Source organism: Trichomycterus rosablanca, unplaced genomic scaffold (assembly GCF_030014385.1).
Source record: "Trichomycterus rosablanca isolate fTriRos1 unplaced genomic scaffold, fTriRos1.hap1 scaffold_204, whole genome shotgun sequence".
NCBI lineage: Eukaryota > Metazoa > Chordata > Actinopteri > Siluriformes > Trichomycteridae > Trichomycterus > Trichomycterus rosablanca.
Genome location: NW_026947032.1, coordinates 41,542 through 57,710, shown reverse-complemented (window position 1 = coordinate 57,710; position 16,169 = coordinate 41,542). Strand labels below are relative to the sequence as shown.

General features: G+C 37.1%; 22 non-coding genes and 3 pseudogenes across 22 annotated transcripts; all 25 read right to left on the bottom strand.

Moving 5' to 3' along the window:
• Positions 1 to 4,766: 4,766 nt before the first annotated feature.
• On the bottom strand, positions 4,767 to 4,885 carry LOC134306530 (5S ribosomal RNA). The gene has a single exon (XR_010009271.1). It is a non-coding gene; the product is annotated as a 5S ribosomal RNA (ribosomal RNA).
• Positions 4,886 to 5,229: 344 nt separating this feature from the next.
• On the bottom strand, positions 5,230 to 5,348 carry LOC134306529 (5S ribosomal RNA). The gene has a single exon (XR_010009270.1). It is a non-coding gene; the product is annotated as a 5S ribosomal RNA (ribosomal RNA).
• A 300-nt stretch (positions 5,349 to 5,648) lies between these two features.
• On the bottom strand, positions 5,649 to 5,767 carry LOC134306608 (5S ribosomal RNA). Its single transcript, XR_010009347.1, has one exon. It is a non-coding gene; the product is annotated as a 5S ribosomal RNA (ribosomal RNA).
• A 280-nt stretch (positions 5,768 to 6,047) lies between these two features.
• LOC134306614 (5S ribosomal RNA) lies at positions 6,048 to 6,166 on the bottom strand (annotated as a pseudogene).
• Positions 6,167 to 6,454: 288 nt separating this feature from the next.
• Positions 6,455 to 6,573, bottom strand: LOC134306528 (5S ribosomal RNA). Its single transcript, XR_010009269.1, has one exon. It is a non-coding gene; the product is annotated as a 5S ribosomal RNA (ribosomal RNA).
• Positions 6,574 to 6,869: 296 nt separating this feature from the next.
• LOC134306607 (5S ribosomal RNA) lies at positions 6,870 to 6,988 on the bottom strand. The gene has a single exon (XR_010009346.1). It is a non-coding gene; the product is annotated as a 5S ribosomal RNA (ribosomal RNA).
• A 312-nt stretch (positions 6,989 to 7,300) lies between these two features.
• Positions 7,301 to 7,419, bottom strand: LOC134306611 (5S ribosomal RNA; annotated as a pseudogene).
• Positions 7,420 to 7,687: 268 nt separating this feature from the next.
• On the bottom strand, positions 7,688 to 7,806 carry LOC134306527 (5S ribosomal RNA). The gene has a single exon (XR_010009268.1). It is a non-coding gene; the product is annotated as a 5S ribosomal RNA (ribosomal RNA).
• Positions 7,807 to 8,265: 459 nt separating this feature from the next.
• LOC134306670 (5S ribosomal RNA) lies at positions 8,266 to 8,384 on the bottom strand. The gene has a single exon (XR_010009389.1). It is a non-coding gene; the product is annotated as a 5S ribosomal RNA (ribosomal RNA).
• Positions 8,385 to 8,688: 304 nt separating this feature from the next.
• LOC134306606 (5S ribosomal RNA) lies at positions 8,689 to 8,807 on the bottom strand. The gene has a single exon (XR_010009345.1). It is a non-coding gene; the product is annotated as a 5S ribosomal RNA (ribosomal RNA).
• A 304-nt stretch (positions 8,808 to 9,111) lies between these two features.
• LOC134306669 (5S ribosomal RNA) lies at positions 9,112 to 9,230 on the bottom strand. Its single transcript, XR_010009388.1, has one exon. It is a non-coding gene; the product is annotated as a 5S ribosomal RNA (ribosomal RNA).
• Positions 9,231 to 9,534: 304 nt separating this feature from the next.
• Positions 9,535 to 9,653, bottom strand: LOC134306605 (5S ribosomal RNA). The gene has a single exon (XR_010009344.1). It is a non-coding gene; the product is annotated as a 5S ribosomal RNA (ribosomal RNA).
• A 304-nt stretch (positions 9,654 to 9,957) lies between these two features.
• On the bottom strand, positions 9,958 to 10,076 carry LOC134306668 (5S ribosomal RNA). Its single transcript, XR_010009387.1, has one exon. It is a non-coding gene; the product is annotated as a 5S ribosomal RNA (ribosomal RNA).
• A 284-nt stretch (positions 10,077 to 10,360) lies between these two features.
• On the bottom strand, positions 10,361 to 10,479 carry LOC134306622 (5S ribosomal RNA; annotated as a pseudogene).
• Positions 10,480 to 11,042: 563 nt separating this feature from the next.
• LOC134306667 (5S ribosomal RNA) lies at positions 11,043 to 11,161 on the bottom strand. The gene has a single exon (XR_010009386.1). It is a non-coding gene; the product is annotated as a 5S ribosomal RNA (ribosomal RNA).
• Positions 11,162 to 11,632: 471 nt separating this feature from the next.
• On the bottom strand, positions 11,633 to 11,751 carry LOC134306666 (5S ribosomal RNA). Its single transcript, XR_010009385.1, has one exon. It is a non-coding gene; the product is annotated as a 5S ribosomal RNA (ribosomal RNA).
• A 304-nt stretch (positions 11,752 to 12,055) lies between these two features.
• Positions 12,056 to 12,174, bottom strand: LOC134306604 (5S ribosomal RNA). The gene has a single exon (XR_010009343.1). It is a non-coding gene; the product is annotated as a 5S ribosomal RNA (ribosomal RNA).
• A 296-nt stretch (positions 12,175 to 12,470) lies between these two features.
• Positions 12,471 to 12,589, bottom strand: LOC134306663 (5S ribosomal RNA). The gene has a single exon (XR_010009383.1). It is a non-coding gene; the product is annotated as a 5S ribosomal RNA (ribosomal RNA).
• A 312-nt stretch (positions 12,590 to 12,901) lies between these two features.
• On the bottom strand, positions 12,902 to 13,020 carry LOC134306662 (5S ribosomal RNA). Its single transcript, XR_010009382.1, has one exon. It is a non-coding gene; the product is annotated as a 5S ribosomal RNA (ribosomal RNA).
• Positions 13,021 to 13,332: 312 nt separating this feature from the next.
• LOC134306661 (5S ribosomal RNA) lies at positions 13,333 to 13,451 on the bottom strand. Its single transcript, XR_010009381.1, has one exon. It is a non-coding gene; the product is annotated as a 5S ribosomal RNA (ribosomal RNA).
• A 312-nt stretch (positions 13,452 to 13,763) lies between these two features.
• LOC134306603 (5S ribosomal RNA) lies at positions 13,764 to 13,882 on the bottom strand. Its single transcript, XR_010009342.1, has one exon. It is a non-coding gene; the product is annotated as a 5S ribosomal RNA (ribosomal RNA).
• Positions 13,883 to 14,178: 296 nt separating this feature from the next.
• LOC134306660 (5S ribosomal RNA) lies at positions 14,179 to 14,297 on the bottom strand. Its single transcript, XR_010009380.1, has one exon. It is a non-coding gene; the product is annotated as a 5S ribosomal RNA (ribosomal RNA).
• Positions 14,298 to 14,604: 307 nt separating this feature from the next.
• Positions 14,605 to 14,723, bottom strand: LOC134306602 (5S ribosomal RNA). Its single transcript, XR_010009341.1, has one exon. It is a non-coding gene; the product is annotated as a 5S ribosomal RNA (ribosomal RNA).
• Positions 14,724 to 15,198: 475 nt separating this feature from the next.
• Positions 15,199 to 15,317, bottom strand: LOC134306659 (5S ribosomal RNA). The gene has a single exon (XR_010009379.1). It is a non-coding gene; the product is annotated as a 5S ribosomal RNA (ribosomal RNA).
• Positions 15,318 to 15,744: 427 nt separating this feature from the next.
• On the bottom strand, positions 15,745 to 15,863 carry LOC134306658 (5S ribosomal RNA). The gene has a single exon (XR_010009378.1). It is a non-coding gene; the product is annotated as a 5S ribosomal RNA (ribosomal RNA).
• Positions 15,864 to 16,169: the final 306 nt, after the last annotated feature.

Genomic DNA, 16,169 nt, shown 5'->3' with positions numbered 1-16,169 from the left:
TTCCATCTTTTTTAAAATCTCCTCCCAAATTTCATCCCTTGCTTTGATTTCATTTTCCCCCATTCTGATTCCCAAGATTTTAAGCTGTGTTACCTCTTTAAATTGTATTTCTGTAGGTTTTGAGTCTGTGTTCCCTATTTTCATGTAAACCGTTTTTTCTTTATTAACTCTGGCTCCTGTCCCTTTACAGTATTTTTCAAAAGTCTCCATAGCTTTCTGAATGCTCTTAACGTCCCTTAGTGTTAGTGTTGTGTCGTCTGCATACTGAAATATTTTATGTTCTTTTGTTAATAAGATCCCTTTTGTTTCTCTGTCAGCACTGATAGCCAAACCCAGGGGTTCTGCTGCTAATGTATATAGCAGCGCTGACAGAGGACATCCTTGCCTTATTGATCTTGTTATTGGTATAAACTTTGTTAAAAAACCATTAATCTTTACACAACTGTGTATATTTGAATAGAGACATCTCAGCCACTGTACAAAAATGCTTCCAAATTCAAATGTTTCTATTAAATTAAATAAATATTCATGTTCTACTCTGTCGAAGGCTTTTTCAAAGTCTATGCTTACTATGTATCCTGTTTTTTTATTTTCCTTCATGTGCCATATTATATCCCTGATGTTACTCACCGTGTCTGAGATGTCTCTATTCAACACTCCGTACGCTTGGGTTGTTGTTATTACTCCTGGTAATACTTTTTTTAACCTGTTTGCTAAAATTTTTGCTATTATTTTATAATCCGTGTTAAGCATGCTGATTGGTCTGTAATGTTTTAAAAGTCTTTTATCTCCGTTTTTCTTATATAAAATTTTTATCATTCCTAATTTCATACTTATAAAATTTTTATCATTCCTAATTTCATACTCCTACTTAGTTCTCCTTTTTGTTGAATCTCATTAAAAACTTCTAGTAAAATCGGAGTTAAAACACTTTTAAAAACCTTGTAAAATTCGCTTGGTAGGCCGTCCAGCCCTGGACTTTTACCACTATTTAACTGTGATATTGCTTCTTCTATTTCTTCTTCTGTTATGTCTTTGTTGCACATCACTTTGTCTTCCTCTGGCACTTTTTTTTTTATATGATTTAATAAAAATTGCTTGTCTGTATTATTTACTCCTTCTTTTTGAAACATGTTTTTATAAAAGTCTGCAACTGTTTTTAATATTTCATTTGTTTCTTTTACTTCTATTGTGTCATTTTTTAAAATACTTTTAATTATGTTTGCTTTTTGTTTTGTCTTTTCTAGGTTAAAAAAGAATTTGTTGCACTTTTCTCCCTCTATCATATATTTTATTCTACTTCTTATCATTGCTCCCCTGTATTTTTGTTCTTCTATATTTTTCAGTTCTTCTTCTAGATTTAGCACTTTGTTTAAGTCCCCTGCTCCTGTAGCTACTTTAGCTAGTTCATATTGTAATTTTTTGTGTATCATATTTTCGTTGGCTCTTTTCATTCTTTGTAATTTTTTGCTGTGTTCTATTGTGTAGTTTTTTATTTGTAACTTTAGATTGTCCCACCATAACAATTTTTCGTTGATAAAAAGTTTATCTTTAATGCTATTTACTATGATGTTTTCTACTTCTATTTTGTACAAACTGTTTTTTAAAATATCTGTATTTAAAACCCATACACCTTTTCCTCTTTCTATTTTGTCCATATCTATGTGAATAAATAAAAACTCATGGTCACTCAGTGTGGTTTTTTTATAAAAAGTTCTTTTTACATTATTTTCTATATCTTTGTTACTTAGAAAGAAGTCTATTCTACTTTGTTTCAAACTTCCTTGCACTGTTTGTCTTCTGGAAAAGTCAATTGTTCCCTTGTTTCGTCTTCTCCAGACATCTACCAGACAATATTTTTGTATTATTTTATTTAAACTGTCTCTGCCTTTGTCTTCTTTATATATCATTGCACTGTCTATATCAATTCTATTTAAAACTGTGTTAAAATCACCAATTAAAATCACATTGTTCCATTTTTCCATTAAGATGTCTAAGTTATTATAAAATGCCTTTTTACTATATTCTTCATTAGGTGCATGCAAATTACATAAAACAAACTGTTCATCTTCTAATGTTACTTTTAAAACCAAAAGCCGACCTTCTTTGTCTTTATACAATTCCTCTATTTTATTCCCTACTTCTTTTTTGATTAGTGTTGCTACTCCTCTTTTCCTTTTTGTATCATTGTTAAAAAATATATCACCATTCCACTTTTGTTTAAAACATTCTACTATTTTTTCATCCCACATTGTTTCCTGTAAACATATTATGTCTGCTTTTTCTGTTTGTGTTTTTAGCTTCTCTAATTTTTGTAAACAGCTTAATCCTCTTATGTTAATTGTCACTATACTCAACATAAGAAGAATGAATAGTTTTAATAGGTTTACATTCATTTTTTCTCTTCTGATAGTAACTCTTCCTCCCTCTTTTTTCCCATTTTCTCTTTGATTTCTTGCCTTCTTTTCTTCTGTTTTTCTAGTACCTTTACTATATTTAGCTGTTTTTTACCACTTTTCATGTTTTTTGTTAAGTAGTGTATTTTCTTTACATCTTTTGTAGTGTCTTTTGATTTAATCTGATCATTTCTTACTATTTCCATTTGTTCCTCTTGGTTATACTGCTGTGCCCAGTCCATGCTGTCTTCTCCTTCTGCTGTTTGTGTGTTTTCTTCTCCTTTTGTCTGTTGGTCTTTGTCGTCATCACATTCTGTATGTTGAGCTTGTTGTTGTTCTTGTGCTGTGTTGTCCTCTGTTGTTGTCTTTGGTGTTTCTTCTGCCGTTTCTTCATGTGCTTGCGCTGTTTCTTCAGTTGTGTTTTCTTGTGTTTGCTTCTGTGGGGGGGTCCCCGCACCCTCTGCTGTTTCCTCTCCATGCTTACCCATCTCTTCCTCTGTTTCACAGACACAGCGGATTAGTGCCTTATTACAGTCAGGGCATCTTGTTGCTTGGCATTCTCTGGCGTAGTGGCCCTGCTCCAGGCACTCCCTGCATGTGAACTGGGGACAGCTTCGCATCACATGACCTGGGCTCATGCAGAGTCTGCAGACCTTGACCTGTTTGTCATGTATGACCCGATAGTACTGTGGACCATCCCCAGTTTCAAATCTTGCACTGTAGGGCAGTGAAACCACTTCCTTCGGGAACTTCACTCTAATGAATCTTGTTCCATCAGCTACCGTTGTGCCTGGGTAGAAGCGGCGACGAATCGGGAGGATCGGGGTTACCCCCCACTTCATCAGTTTATTCAAGATATCTGAGTCTTCTATATAAATTGGAAGGTTTAAAAAAGACACCATCATTTCTTTTGTACAAATTTTTCTGATTTCATAGTTATGTCCTTTAATAGTTAATCCATCTAATAAAACCTCACACGACTGTTCACTGTCCAAAGTTATTTCAAATTCCTTGTTTTGTCTTAGTCTTAGTCCTATTAGTTTCCCTGGTCCGAGTATCTTGTCCAGCTCTTTTATTAAATCACTGACTGTTAACTCTTCGTTTGTCGTGCTCGGTTCAATTATTAGCGTTGCTTCTTTTAGGTACTCACGTTGGTATTTTGGTTTTAGATTAAGTCCATTGTTCTGTGTCTCCTTGCTTTTTTTGTTTTCTCCATGATTTTCCATTCCATTTTCTTTCCCAGAAATATCTCCATTTTTTGGGCTGTCCATTTTCTTTATCCGTTGATCCTTTTCCGTGTCGAAGCCTTGTAATCCATCCATCTGTAACAAAGTGTTTGTTGGGTGATCCTTTATCCGTTGTCCTGTTTTCATTACTGAATTCATGCCGTTTGTTCCATCCATTTTTTTTTTTTTTTTTTTTTTTTTTTTTTTTTTTTTTTTTTAAAGAAAAGAAAAAGTAAATACTGGCTCCCCAAGCAGTAAAGCTGCCGGGGAGCTAAAAAAGAAAACTGAAAATAAACTTATTCAATATACAATTCTCTGTCAAAAGACAAAAGATAACCAAACAAAGAAAAGGTGTGGGAGAGCCTTTCCCTCCCAAACTGCAGTTCAAAGGTCACTTCCTGTCACCAGTAGATGTCGCTATCAGGCGTTCCCAAGGTGGTTTGGCCGTAAGCGAAAGAAGCTGGATTTAAAGGCCTGTTATAGCTAGTCAGCCAGCTATCTGAGTGCTAGCCAGCTATCTGGGCTGGAATTACATTGGAAGGCCTTTCATAGATTAGATAGATAGATAGATAGATAGATAGATAGATAGATAGATAGATAGATAGATAGATAGATAGATAGATAGATAGATAGATAGATAGATAGATAGATAGATAGATAGATAGATAGATAGATAGATAGATAGATAGATAGATAGATAGATAGATAGATAGATAGATAGATAGATAGATAGATAGATAGATAGATAGATAGATAGATAGATAGATAGATAGATAGATAGATAGATAGATAGATAGATAGATAGATAGATAGATAGATAGATAGATAGATAGATAGATAGATAGATAGATAGATAGATAGATAGATAGATAGATAGATAGATAGATAGATAGATAGATAGATAGATAGATAGATAGATAGATAGATAGATAGATAGATAGATAGATAGATAGATAGATAGATAGATAGATAGATAGATAGATAGATAGATAGATAGATAGATAGATAGATAGATAGATAGATAGATAGATAGATAGATAGATAGATAGATAGATAGATAGATAGATAGATAGATAGATCCTTTATTATGCTAGCTAACTGCTAAATGACACTTCATGAATGGGGCTGAAACTCAAAAATAAAAAGCTTACAGCACTCAGTATTCCCAGGCAGTCTCCCATCTAGGTACTGACTGAGCCCAACCCTGCTTGGCTTCTGAGATCGGACGAGATCAGGCGTTCCCAAGGTGGTTTGGCCGTAAGCGAAAGAAGCTGGATTTAAAGGCCTGTTATAGCTAGTCAGCCAGCTATCTGAGTGCTAGCCAGCTATCTGGGCTGGAATTACATTGGAAGGCCTTTCATAGATTAGATAGATAGATAGATAGATAGATAGATAGATAGATAGATAGATAGATAGATAGATAGATAGATAGATAGATAGATAGATAGATAGATAGATAGATAGATAGATAGAATAGATAGATAGATAGATAGATAGATAGATAGATAATCTGTCTCGCGTGTGTTAGATAGATAGATAGATCCTTTATTATGCTAGCTAACTGCTAAATGACACTTCATGAATGGGGCTGAAACTCAAAAATAAAAAGCTTACAGCACTCAGTATTCCCAGGCAGTCTCCCATCTAGGTACTGACTGAGCCCAACCCTGCTTGGCTTCTGAGATCGGACGAGATCAGGCGTTCCCAAGGTGGTTTGGCCGTAAGCGAAAGAAGCTGGATTTAAAGGCCTGTTATAGCTAGTCAGCCAGCTATCTGAGTGCTAGCCAGCTATCTGGGCTGGAATTACATTGGAAGGCCTTTCATAGATTAGATAGATAGATAGATAGATAGATAGATAGATAGATAGATAGATAGATAGATAGATAGATAGATAGATAGATAGATAGATAGATAGATAGATAGATAGATAGATAGATAGATAGATAGATAGATAGATAGATCCTTTATTATGCTAGCTAACTGCTAAATGACACTTCATGAATGGGGCTGAAACTCAAAAATAAAAAGCTTACAGCACTCAGTATTCCCAGGCAGTCTCCCATCTAGGTACTGACTGAGCCCAACCCTGCTTGGCTTCTGAGATCGGACGAGATCAGGCATTCCCAAGGTGGTTTGGCCGTAAGCGAAAGAAGCTGGATTTAAAGGCCTGTTATAGCTAGTCAGCCAGCTATCTGAGTGCTAGCCAGCTATCTGGGCTGGAATTACATTGGAAGGCCTTTCATAGATTAGATAGATAGATAGATAGATAGATAGATAGATAGATAGATAGATAGATAGATAGATAGATAGATAGATAGATAGATAGATAGATAGATAGATAGATAGATAGATAGATAGATCCTTTATTATGCTAGCTAACTGCTAAATGACACTTCATGAATGGGGCTGAAACTCAAAAATAAAAAGCTTACAGCACTCAGTATTCCCAGGCAGTCTCCCATCTAGGTACTGACTGAGCTCAACCCTGCTTGGCTTCTGAGATCGGACGAGATCAGGCGTTCCCAAGGTGGTTTGGCCGTAAGCGAAAGAAGCTGGATTTAAAGGCCTGTTATAGCTAGTCAGCCAGCTATCTGAGTGCTAGCCAGCTATCTGGGCTGGAATTACATTGGAAGGCCTTTCATAGATTAGATAGATAGATAGATAGATAGATAGATAGATAGATAGATAGATAGATAGATAGATAGATAGATAGATAGATAGATAGATAGATAGATAGATAGATAGATAGATAGATAGATAGATAGATCCTTTATTATGCTAGCTAACTGCTAAATGACACTTCATGAATGGGGCTGAAACCCAAAAATAAAAAGCTTACAGCACTCAGTATTCCCAGGCAGTCTCCCATCTAGGTACTGACTGAGCCCAACCCTGCTTGGCTTCTGAGATCGGACGAGATCAGGCGTTCCCAAGGTGGTTTGGCCGTAAGCGAAAGAAGCTGGATTTAAAGGCCTGTTATAGCTAGTCAGCCAGCTATCTGAGTGCTAGCCAGCTATCTGGGCTGGAATTACATTGGAAGGCCTTTCATAGATTAGATAGATAGATAGATAGATAGATAGATAGATAGATAGATAGATAGATAGATAGATAGATAGATAGATAGATAGATAGATAGATAGATAGATAGATAGATAGATAGATAGATAGATAGATAGATAGATCCTTTATTATGCTAGCTAACTGCTAAATGACACTTCATGAATGGGGCTGAAACTCAAAAATAAAAAGCTTACAGCACTCAGTATTCCCAGGCAGTCTCCCATCTAGGTACTGACTGAGCCCAACCCTGCTTGGCTTCTGAGATCGGACGAGATCAGGCATTCCCAAGGTGGTTTGGCCGTAAGCGAAAGAAGCTGGATTTAAAGGCCTGTTATAGCTAGTCAGCCAGCTATCTGAGTGCTAGCCAGCTATCTGGGCTGGAATTACATTGGAAGGCCTTTCATAGATTAGATAGATAGATAGATAGATAGATAGATAGATAGATAGATAGATAGATAGATAGATAGATAGATAGATAGATAGATAGATAGATAGATAGATAGATAGATAGATAGATAGATAGATAGATAGATAGATAGATAGATAGATAGATCCTTTATTATGCTAGCTAACTGCTAAATGACACTTCATGAATGGGGCTGAAACTCAAAAATAAAAAGCTTACAGCACTCAGTATTCCCAGGCAGTCTCCCATCTAGGTACTGACTGAGCTCAACCCTGCTTGGCTTCTGAGATCGGACGAGATCAGGCGTTCCCAAGGTGGTTTGGCCGTAAGCGAAAGAAGCTGGATTTAAAGGCCTGTTATAGCTAGTCAGCCAGCTATCTGAGTGCTAGCCAGCTATCTGGGCTGGAATTACATTGGAAGGCCTTTCATAGATTAGATAGATAGATAGATAGATAGATAGATAGATAGATAGATAGATAGATAGATAGATAGATAGATAGATAGATAGATAGATAGATAGATAGATAGATAGATCCTTTATTATGCTAGCTAACTGCTAAATGACACTTCATGAATGGGGCTGAAACCCAAAAATAAAAAGCTTACAGCACTCAGTATTCCCAGGCAGTCTCCCATCTAGGTACTGACTGAGCCCAACCCTGCTTGGCTTCTGAGATCGGACGAGATCAGGCGTTCCCAAGGTGGTTTGGCCGTAAGCAAAAGAAGCTGGATTTAAAGGCCTGTTATAGCTAGTCAGCCAGCTATCTGAGTGCTAGCCAGCTATCTGGGCTGGAATTACATTGGAAGGCCTTTCATAGATAGATAGATAGATAGATAGATAGATAGATAGATAGATAGATAGATAGATAGATAGATAGATAGATAGATAGATAGATAGATAGATAGATAGATAGATAGATAGATAGATAGATAGATAGATAGATAGATAGATAGATAGATAGATAGATAGATAGATAGATAGATAGATAGATAGATAGATAGATAGATAGATAGATAGATAGATAGATAGATAGATAGATAGATAGATAGATAGATAGATAGATAGATAGATAGATAGATAGATAGATAGATAGATAGATAGATAGATAGATCCTTTATTATGCTAGCTAACTGCTAAATGACACTTCATGAATGGGGCTGAAACTCAAAAATAAAAAGCTTACAGCACTCAGTATTCCCAGGCAGTCTCCCATCTAGGTACTGACTGAGCCCAACCCTGCTTGGCTTCTGAGATCGGACGAGATCAGGCGTTCCCAAGGTGGTTTGGCCGTAAGCGAAAGAAGCTGGATTTAAAGGCCTGTTATAGCTAGTCAGCCAGCTATCTGAGTGCTAGCCAGCTATCTGGGCTGGAATTACATTGGAAGGCCTTTCATAGATTAGATAGATAGATAGATAGATAGATAGATAGATAGATAGATAGATAGATAGATAGATAGATAGATAGATAGATAGATAGATAGATAGATAGATAGATAGATAGATAGATAGATAGATAGATAGATAGATAGATAGATCCTTTATTATGCTAGCTAACTGCTAAATGACACTTCATGAATGGGGCTGAAACTCAAAAATAAAAAGCTTACAGCACTCAGTATTCCCAGGCAGTCTCCCATCTAGGTACTGACTGAGCCCAACCCTGCTTGGCTTCTGAGATCGGACGAGATCAGGCATTCCCAAGGTGGTTTGGCCGTAAGCGAAAGAAGCTGGATTTAAAGGCCTGTTATAGCTAGTCAGCCAGCTATCTGAGTGCTAGCCAGCTATCTGGGCTGGAATTACATTGGAAGGCCTTTCATAGATTAGATAGATAGATAGATAGATAGATAGATAGATAGATAGATAGATAGATAGATAGATAGATAGATAGATAGATAGATAGATAGATAGATAGATAGATAGATAGATAGATAGATAGATAGATAGATAGATAGATAGATCCTTTATTATGCTAGCTAACTGCTAAATGACACTTCATGAATGGGGCTGAAACTCAAAAATAAAAAGCTTACAGCACTCAGTATTCCCAGGCAGTCTCCCATCTAGGTACTGACTGAGCCCAACCCTGCTTGGCTTCTGAGATCGGACGAGATCAGGCGTTCCCAAGGTGGTTTGGCCGTAAGCGAAAGAAGCTGGATTTAAAGGCCTGTTATAGCTAGTCAGCCAGCTATCTGAGTGCTAGCCAGCTATCTGGGCTGGAATTACATTGGAAGGCCTTTCATAGATTAGATAGATAGATAGATAGATAGATAGATAGATAGATAGATAGATAGATAGATAGATAGATAGATAGATAGATAGATAGATAGATAGATAGATAGATAGATAGATAGATAGATAGATAGATAGATAGATAGATAGATCCTTTATTATGCTAGCTAACTGCTAAATGACACTTCATGAATGGGGCTGAAACTCAAAAATAAAAAGCTTACAGCACTCAGTATTCCCAGGCAGTCTCCCATCTAGGTACTGACTGAGCCCAACCCTGCTTGGCTTCTGAGATCGGACGAGATCAGGCATTCCCAAGGTGGTTTGGCCGTAAGCGAAAGAAGCTGGATTTAAAGGCCTGTTATAGCTAGTCAGCCAGCTATCTGAGTGCTAGCCAGCTATCTGGGCTGGAATTACATTGGAAGGCCTTTCATAGATTAGATAGATAGATAGATAGATAGATAGATAGATAGATAGATAGATAGATAGATAGATAGATAGATAGATAGATAGATAGATAGATAGATAGATAGATAGATAGATAGATAGATAGATAGATAGATAGATAGATAGATCCTTTATTATGCTAGCTAACTGCTAAATGACACTTCATGAATGGGGCTGAAACTCAAAAATAAAAAGCTTACAGCACTCAGTATTCCCAGGCAGTCTCCCATCTAGGTACTGACTGAGCCCAACCCTGCTTGGCTTCTGAGATCGGACGAGATCAGGCGTTCCCAAGGTGGTTTGGCCGTAAGCGAAAGAAGCTGGATTTAAAGGCCTGTTATAGCTAGTCAGCCAGCTATCTGAGTGCTAGCCAGCTATCTGGGCTGGAATTACATTGGAAGGCCTTTCATAGATTAGATAGATAGATAGATAGATAGATAGATAGATAGATAGATAGATAGATAGATAGATAGATAGATAGATAGATAGATAGATAGATAGATAGATAGATAGATAGATAGATAGATAGATCCTTTATTATGCTAGCTAACTGCTAAATGACACTTCATGAATGGGGCTGAAACTCAAAAATAAAAAGCTTACAGCACTCAGTATTCCCAGGCAGTCTCTCATCTAGGTACTGACTGAGCCCAACCCTGCTTGGCTTCTGAGATCGGACGAGATCAGGCATTCCCAAGGTGGTTTGGCCGTAAGCGAAAGAAGCTGGATTTAAAGGCCTGTTATAGCTAGTCAGCCAGCTATCTGAGTGCTAGCCAGCTATCTGGGCTGGAATTACATTGGAAGGCCTTTCATAGATAGATAGATAGATAGATAGATAGATAGATAGATAGATAGATAGATAGATAGATAGATAGATAGATAGATAGATAGATAGATAGATAGATAGATAGATAGATAGATAGATAGATAGATAGATAGATAGATAGATAGATAGATAGATAGATAGATAGATAGATAGATAGATAGATAGATAGATAGATAGATAGATAGATAGATAGATAGATAGATAGATAGATAGATAGATAGATAGATAGATAGATAGATAGATAGATAGATAGATAGATAGATAGATAGATAGATAGATAGATAGATAGATAGATAGATAGATAGATAGATAGATAGATAGATAGATAGATAGATAGATAGATAGATAGATAGATAGATAGATAGATAGATAGATAGATAGATAGATCCTTTATTATGCTAGCTAACTGCTAAATGACACTTCATGAATGGGGCTGAAACTCAAAAATAAAAAGCTTACAGCACTCAGTATTCCCAGGCAGTCTCCCATCTAGGTACTGACTGAGCCCAACCCTGCTTGGCTTCTGAGATCGGACGAGATCAGGCGTTCCCAAGGTGGTTTGGCCGTAAGCGAAAGAAGCTGGATTTAAAGGCCTGTTATAGCTAGTCAGCCAGCTATCTGAGTGCTAGCCAGCTATCTGGGCTGGAATTACATTGGAAGGCCTTTCATAGATAGATAGATAGATAGATAGATAGATAGATAGATAGATAGATAGATAGATAGATAGATAGATAGATAGATAGATAGATAGATAGATAGATAGATAGATAGATAGATAGATAGATAGATAGATAGATAGATAGATAGATAGATAGATAGATAGATAGATAGATAGATAGATAGATAGATAGATAGATAGATAGATAGATAGATAGATAGATAGATAGATAGATAGATAGATAGATAGATAGATAGATAGATAGATAGATAGATAGATAGATAGATAGATAGATAGATAGATAGATAGATAGATAGATCCTTTATTATGCTAGCTAACTGCTAAATGACACTTCATGAATGGGGCTGAAACTCAAAAATAAAAAGCTTACAGCACTCAGTATTCCCAGGCAGTCTCCCATCTAGGTACTGACTGAGCCCAACCCTGCTTGGCTTCTGAGATCGGACGAGATCAGGCGTTCCCAAGGTGGTTTGGCCGTAAGCGAAAGAAGCTGGATTTAAAGGCCTGTTATAGCTAGTCAGCCAGCTATCTGAGTGCTAGCCAGCTATCTGGGCTGGAATTACATTGGAAGGCCTTTCATAGATTAGATAGATAGATAGATAGATAGATAGATAGATAGATAGATAGATAGATAGATAGATAGATAGATAGATAGATAGATAGATAGATAGATAGATAGATAGATAGATAGATAGATAGATAGATAGATAGATAGATAGATCCTTTATTATGCTAGCTAACTGCTAAATGACACTTCATGAATGGGGCTGAAACTCAAAAATAAAAAGCTTACAGCACTCAGTATTCCCAGGCAGTCTCCCATCTAGGTACTGACTGAGCCCAACCCTGCTTGGCTTCTGAGATCGGACGAGATCAGGCATTCCCAAGGTGGTTTGGCCGTAAGCGAAAGAAGCTGGATTTAAAGGCCTGTTATAGCTAGTCAGCCAGCTATCTGAGTGCTAGCCAGCTATCTGGGCTGGAATTACATTGGAAGGCCTTTCATAGATTAGATAGATAGATAGATAGATAGATAGATAGATAGATAGATAGATAGATAGATAGATAGATAGATAGATAGATAGATAGATAGATAGATAGATAGATAGATAGATAGATAGATAGATAGATAGATAGATCCTTTATTATGCTAGCTAACTGCTAAATGACACTTCATGAATGGGGCTGAAACTCAAAAATAAAAAGCTTACAGCACTCAGTATTCCCAGGCAGTCTCCCATCTAGGTACTGACTGAGCCCAACCCTGCTTGGCTTCTGAGATCGGACGAGATCAGGCGTTCCCAAGGTGGTTTGGCCGTAAGCGAAAGAAGCTGGATTTAAAGGCCTGTTATAGCTAGTCAGCCAGCTATCTGAGTGCTAGCCAGCTATCTGGGCTGGAATTACATTGGAAGGCCTTTCATAGATTAGATAGATAGATAGATAGATAGATAGATAGATAGATAGATAGATAGATAGATAGATAGATAGATAGATAGATAGATAGATAGATAGATAGATAGATAGATAGATAGATAGATAGATAGATAGATAGATAGATAGATAGATAGATCCTTTATTATGCTAGCTAACTGCTAAATGACACTTCATGAATGGGGCTGAAACTCAAAAATAAAAAGCTTACAGCACTCAGTATTCCCAGGCAGTCTCCCATCTAGGTACTGACTGAGCCCAACCCTGCTTGGCTTCTGAGATCGGACGAGATCAGGCGTTCCCAAGGTGGTTTGGCCGTAAGCGAAAGAAGCTGGATTTAAAGGCCTGTTATAGCTAGTCAGCCAGCTATCTGAGTGCTAGCCAGCTATCTGGGCTGGAATTACATTGGAAGGCCTTTCATAGATTAGATAGATAGATAGATAGATAGATAGATAGATAGATAGATAGATAGATAGATAGATAGATAGATAGATAGATAGATAGATAGATAGATAGATAGATAGATAGATAGATAGATAGATAGATAGATAGATAGATAGATAGATAGATCCTTTATTATGCTAGCTAACTGCTAAATGACACTTCATGAATGGGGCTGAAACTCAAAAATAAAAAGCTTACAGCACTCAGTATTCCCAGGCAGTCTCCCATCTAGGTACTGACTGAGCCCAACCCTGCTTGGCTTCTGAGATCGGACGAGATCAGGCGTTCCCAAGGTGGTTTGGCCGTAAGCGAAAGAAGCTGGATTTAAAGGCCTGTTATAGCTAGTCAGCCAGCTATCTGAGTGCTAGCCAGCTATCTGGGCTGGAATTACATTGGAAGGCCTTTCATAGATTAGATAGATAGATAGATAGATAGATAGATAGATAGATAGATAGATAGATAGATAGATAGATAGATAGATAGATAGATAGATAGATAGATAGATAGATAGATAGATAGATAGATAGATAGATAGATAGATAGATAGATAGATAGATCCTTTATTATGCTAGCTAACTGCTAAATGACACTTCATGAATGGGGCTGAAACTCAAAAATAAAAAGCTTACAGCACTCAGTATTCCCAGGCAGTCTCCCATCTAGGTACTGACTGAGCCCAACCCTGCTTGGCTTCTGAGATCGGACGAGATCAGGCATTCCCAAGGTGGTTTGGCCGTAAGCGAAAGAAGCTGGATTTAAAGGCCTGTTATAGCTAGTCAGCCAGCTATCTGAGTGCTAGCCAGCTATCTGGGCTGGAATTACATTGGAAGGCCTTTCATAGATTAGATAGATAGATAGATAGATAGATAGATAGATAGATAGATAGATAGATAGATAGATAGATAGATAGATAGATAGATAGATAGATAGATAGATAGATAGATAGATAGATAGATAGATAGATAGATAGATCCTTTATTATGCTAGCTAACTGCTAAATGACACTTCATGAATGGGGCTGAAACCCAAAAATAAAAAGCTTACAGCACTCAGTATTCCCAGGCAGTCTCCCATCTAGGTACTGACTGAGCCCAACCCTGCTTGGCTTCTGAGATCGGACGAGATCAGGCGTTCCCAAGGTGGTTTGGCCGTAAGCGAAAGAAGCTGGATTTAAAGGCCTGTTATAGCTAGTCAGCCAGCTATCTGAGTGCTAGCCAGCTATCTGGGCTGGAATTACATTGGAAGGCCTTTCATAGATGGATAGATAGATAGATAGATAGATAGATAGATAGATAGATAGATAGATAGATAGATAGATAGATAGATAGATAGATAGATAGATAGATAGATAGATAGATAGATAGATAGATAGATAGATAGATAGATAGATAGATAGATCCTTTATTATGCTAGCTAACTGCTAAATGACACTTCATGAATGGGGCTGAAACCCAAAAATAAAAAGCTTACAGCACTCAGTATTCCCAGGCAGTCTCCCATCTAGGTACTGACTGAGCCCAACCCTGCTTGGCTTCTGAGATCGGACGAGATCAGGCATTCCCAAGGTGGTTTGGCCGTAAGCGAAAGAAGCTGGATTTAAAGGCCTGTTATAGCTAGTCAGCCAGCTATCTGAGTGCTAGCCAGCTATCTGGGCTGGAATTACATTGGAAGGCCTTTCATAGATAGATAGATAGATAGATAGATAGATAGATAGATAGATAGATAGATAGATAGATAGATAGATAGATAGATAGATAGATAGATAGATAGATAGATAGATAGATAGATAGATAGATAGATAGATAGATAGATAGATAGATAGATAGATAGATAGATAGATAGATAGATAGATAGATAGATAGATAGATAGATAGATAGATAGATAGATAGATAGATAGATAGATAGATAGATAGATAGATAGATAGATAGATAGATAGATAGATAGATAGATAGATAGATAGATAGATAGATAGATAGATAGATAGATAGATCCTTTATTATGCTAGCTAACTGCTAAATGACACTTCATGAATGGGGCTGAAACTCAAAAATAAAAAGCTTACAGCACTCAGTATTCCCAGGCAGTCTCCCATCTAGGTACTGACTGAGCCCAACCCTGCTTGGCTTCTGAGATCGGACGAGATCAGGCGTTCCCAAGGTGGTTTGGCCGTAAGCGAAAGAAGCTGGATTTAAAGGCCTGTTATAGCTAGTCAGCCAGCTATCTGAGTGCTAGCCAGCTATCTGGGCTGGAATTACATTGGAAGGCCTTTCATAGATAGATAGATAGATAGATAGATAGATAGATAGATAGATAGATAGATAGATAGATAGATAGATAGATAGATAGATAGATAGATAGATAGATAGATAGATAGATAGATAGATAGATAGATAGATAGATAGATAGATAGATAGATAGATAGATAGATAGATAGATAGATAGATAGATAGATAGATAGATAGATAGATAGATAGATAGATAGATAGATAGATAGATAGATAGATAGATAGATAGATAGATAGATAGATAGATAGATCCTTTATTATGCTAGCTAACTGCTAAATGACACTTCATGAATGGGGCTGAAACTCAAAAATAAAAAGCTTACAGCACTCAGTATTCCCAGGCAGTCTCCCATCTAGGTACTGACTGAGCCCAACCCTGCTTGGCTTCTGAGATCGGACGAGATCAGGCGTTCCCAAGGTGGTTTGGCCGTAAGCGAAAGAAGCTGGATTTAAAGGCCTGTTATAGCTAGTCAGCCAGCTATCTGAGTGCTAGCCAGCTATCTGGGCTGGAATTACATTGGAAGGCCTTTCATAGATTAGATAGATAGATAGATAGATAGATAGATAGATAGATAGATAGATAGATAGATAGATAGATAGATAGATAGATAGATAGATAGATAGATAGATAGATAGATAGATAGATAGATAGATAGATAGATAGATAGATAGATAGATCCTTTATTATGCTAGCTAACTGCTAAATGACACTTCATGAATGGGGCTGAAACTCAAAAATAA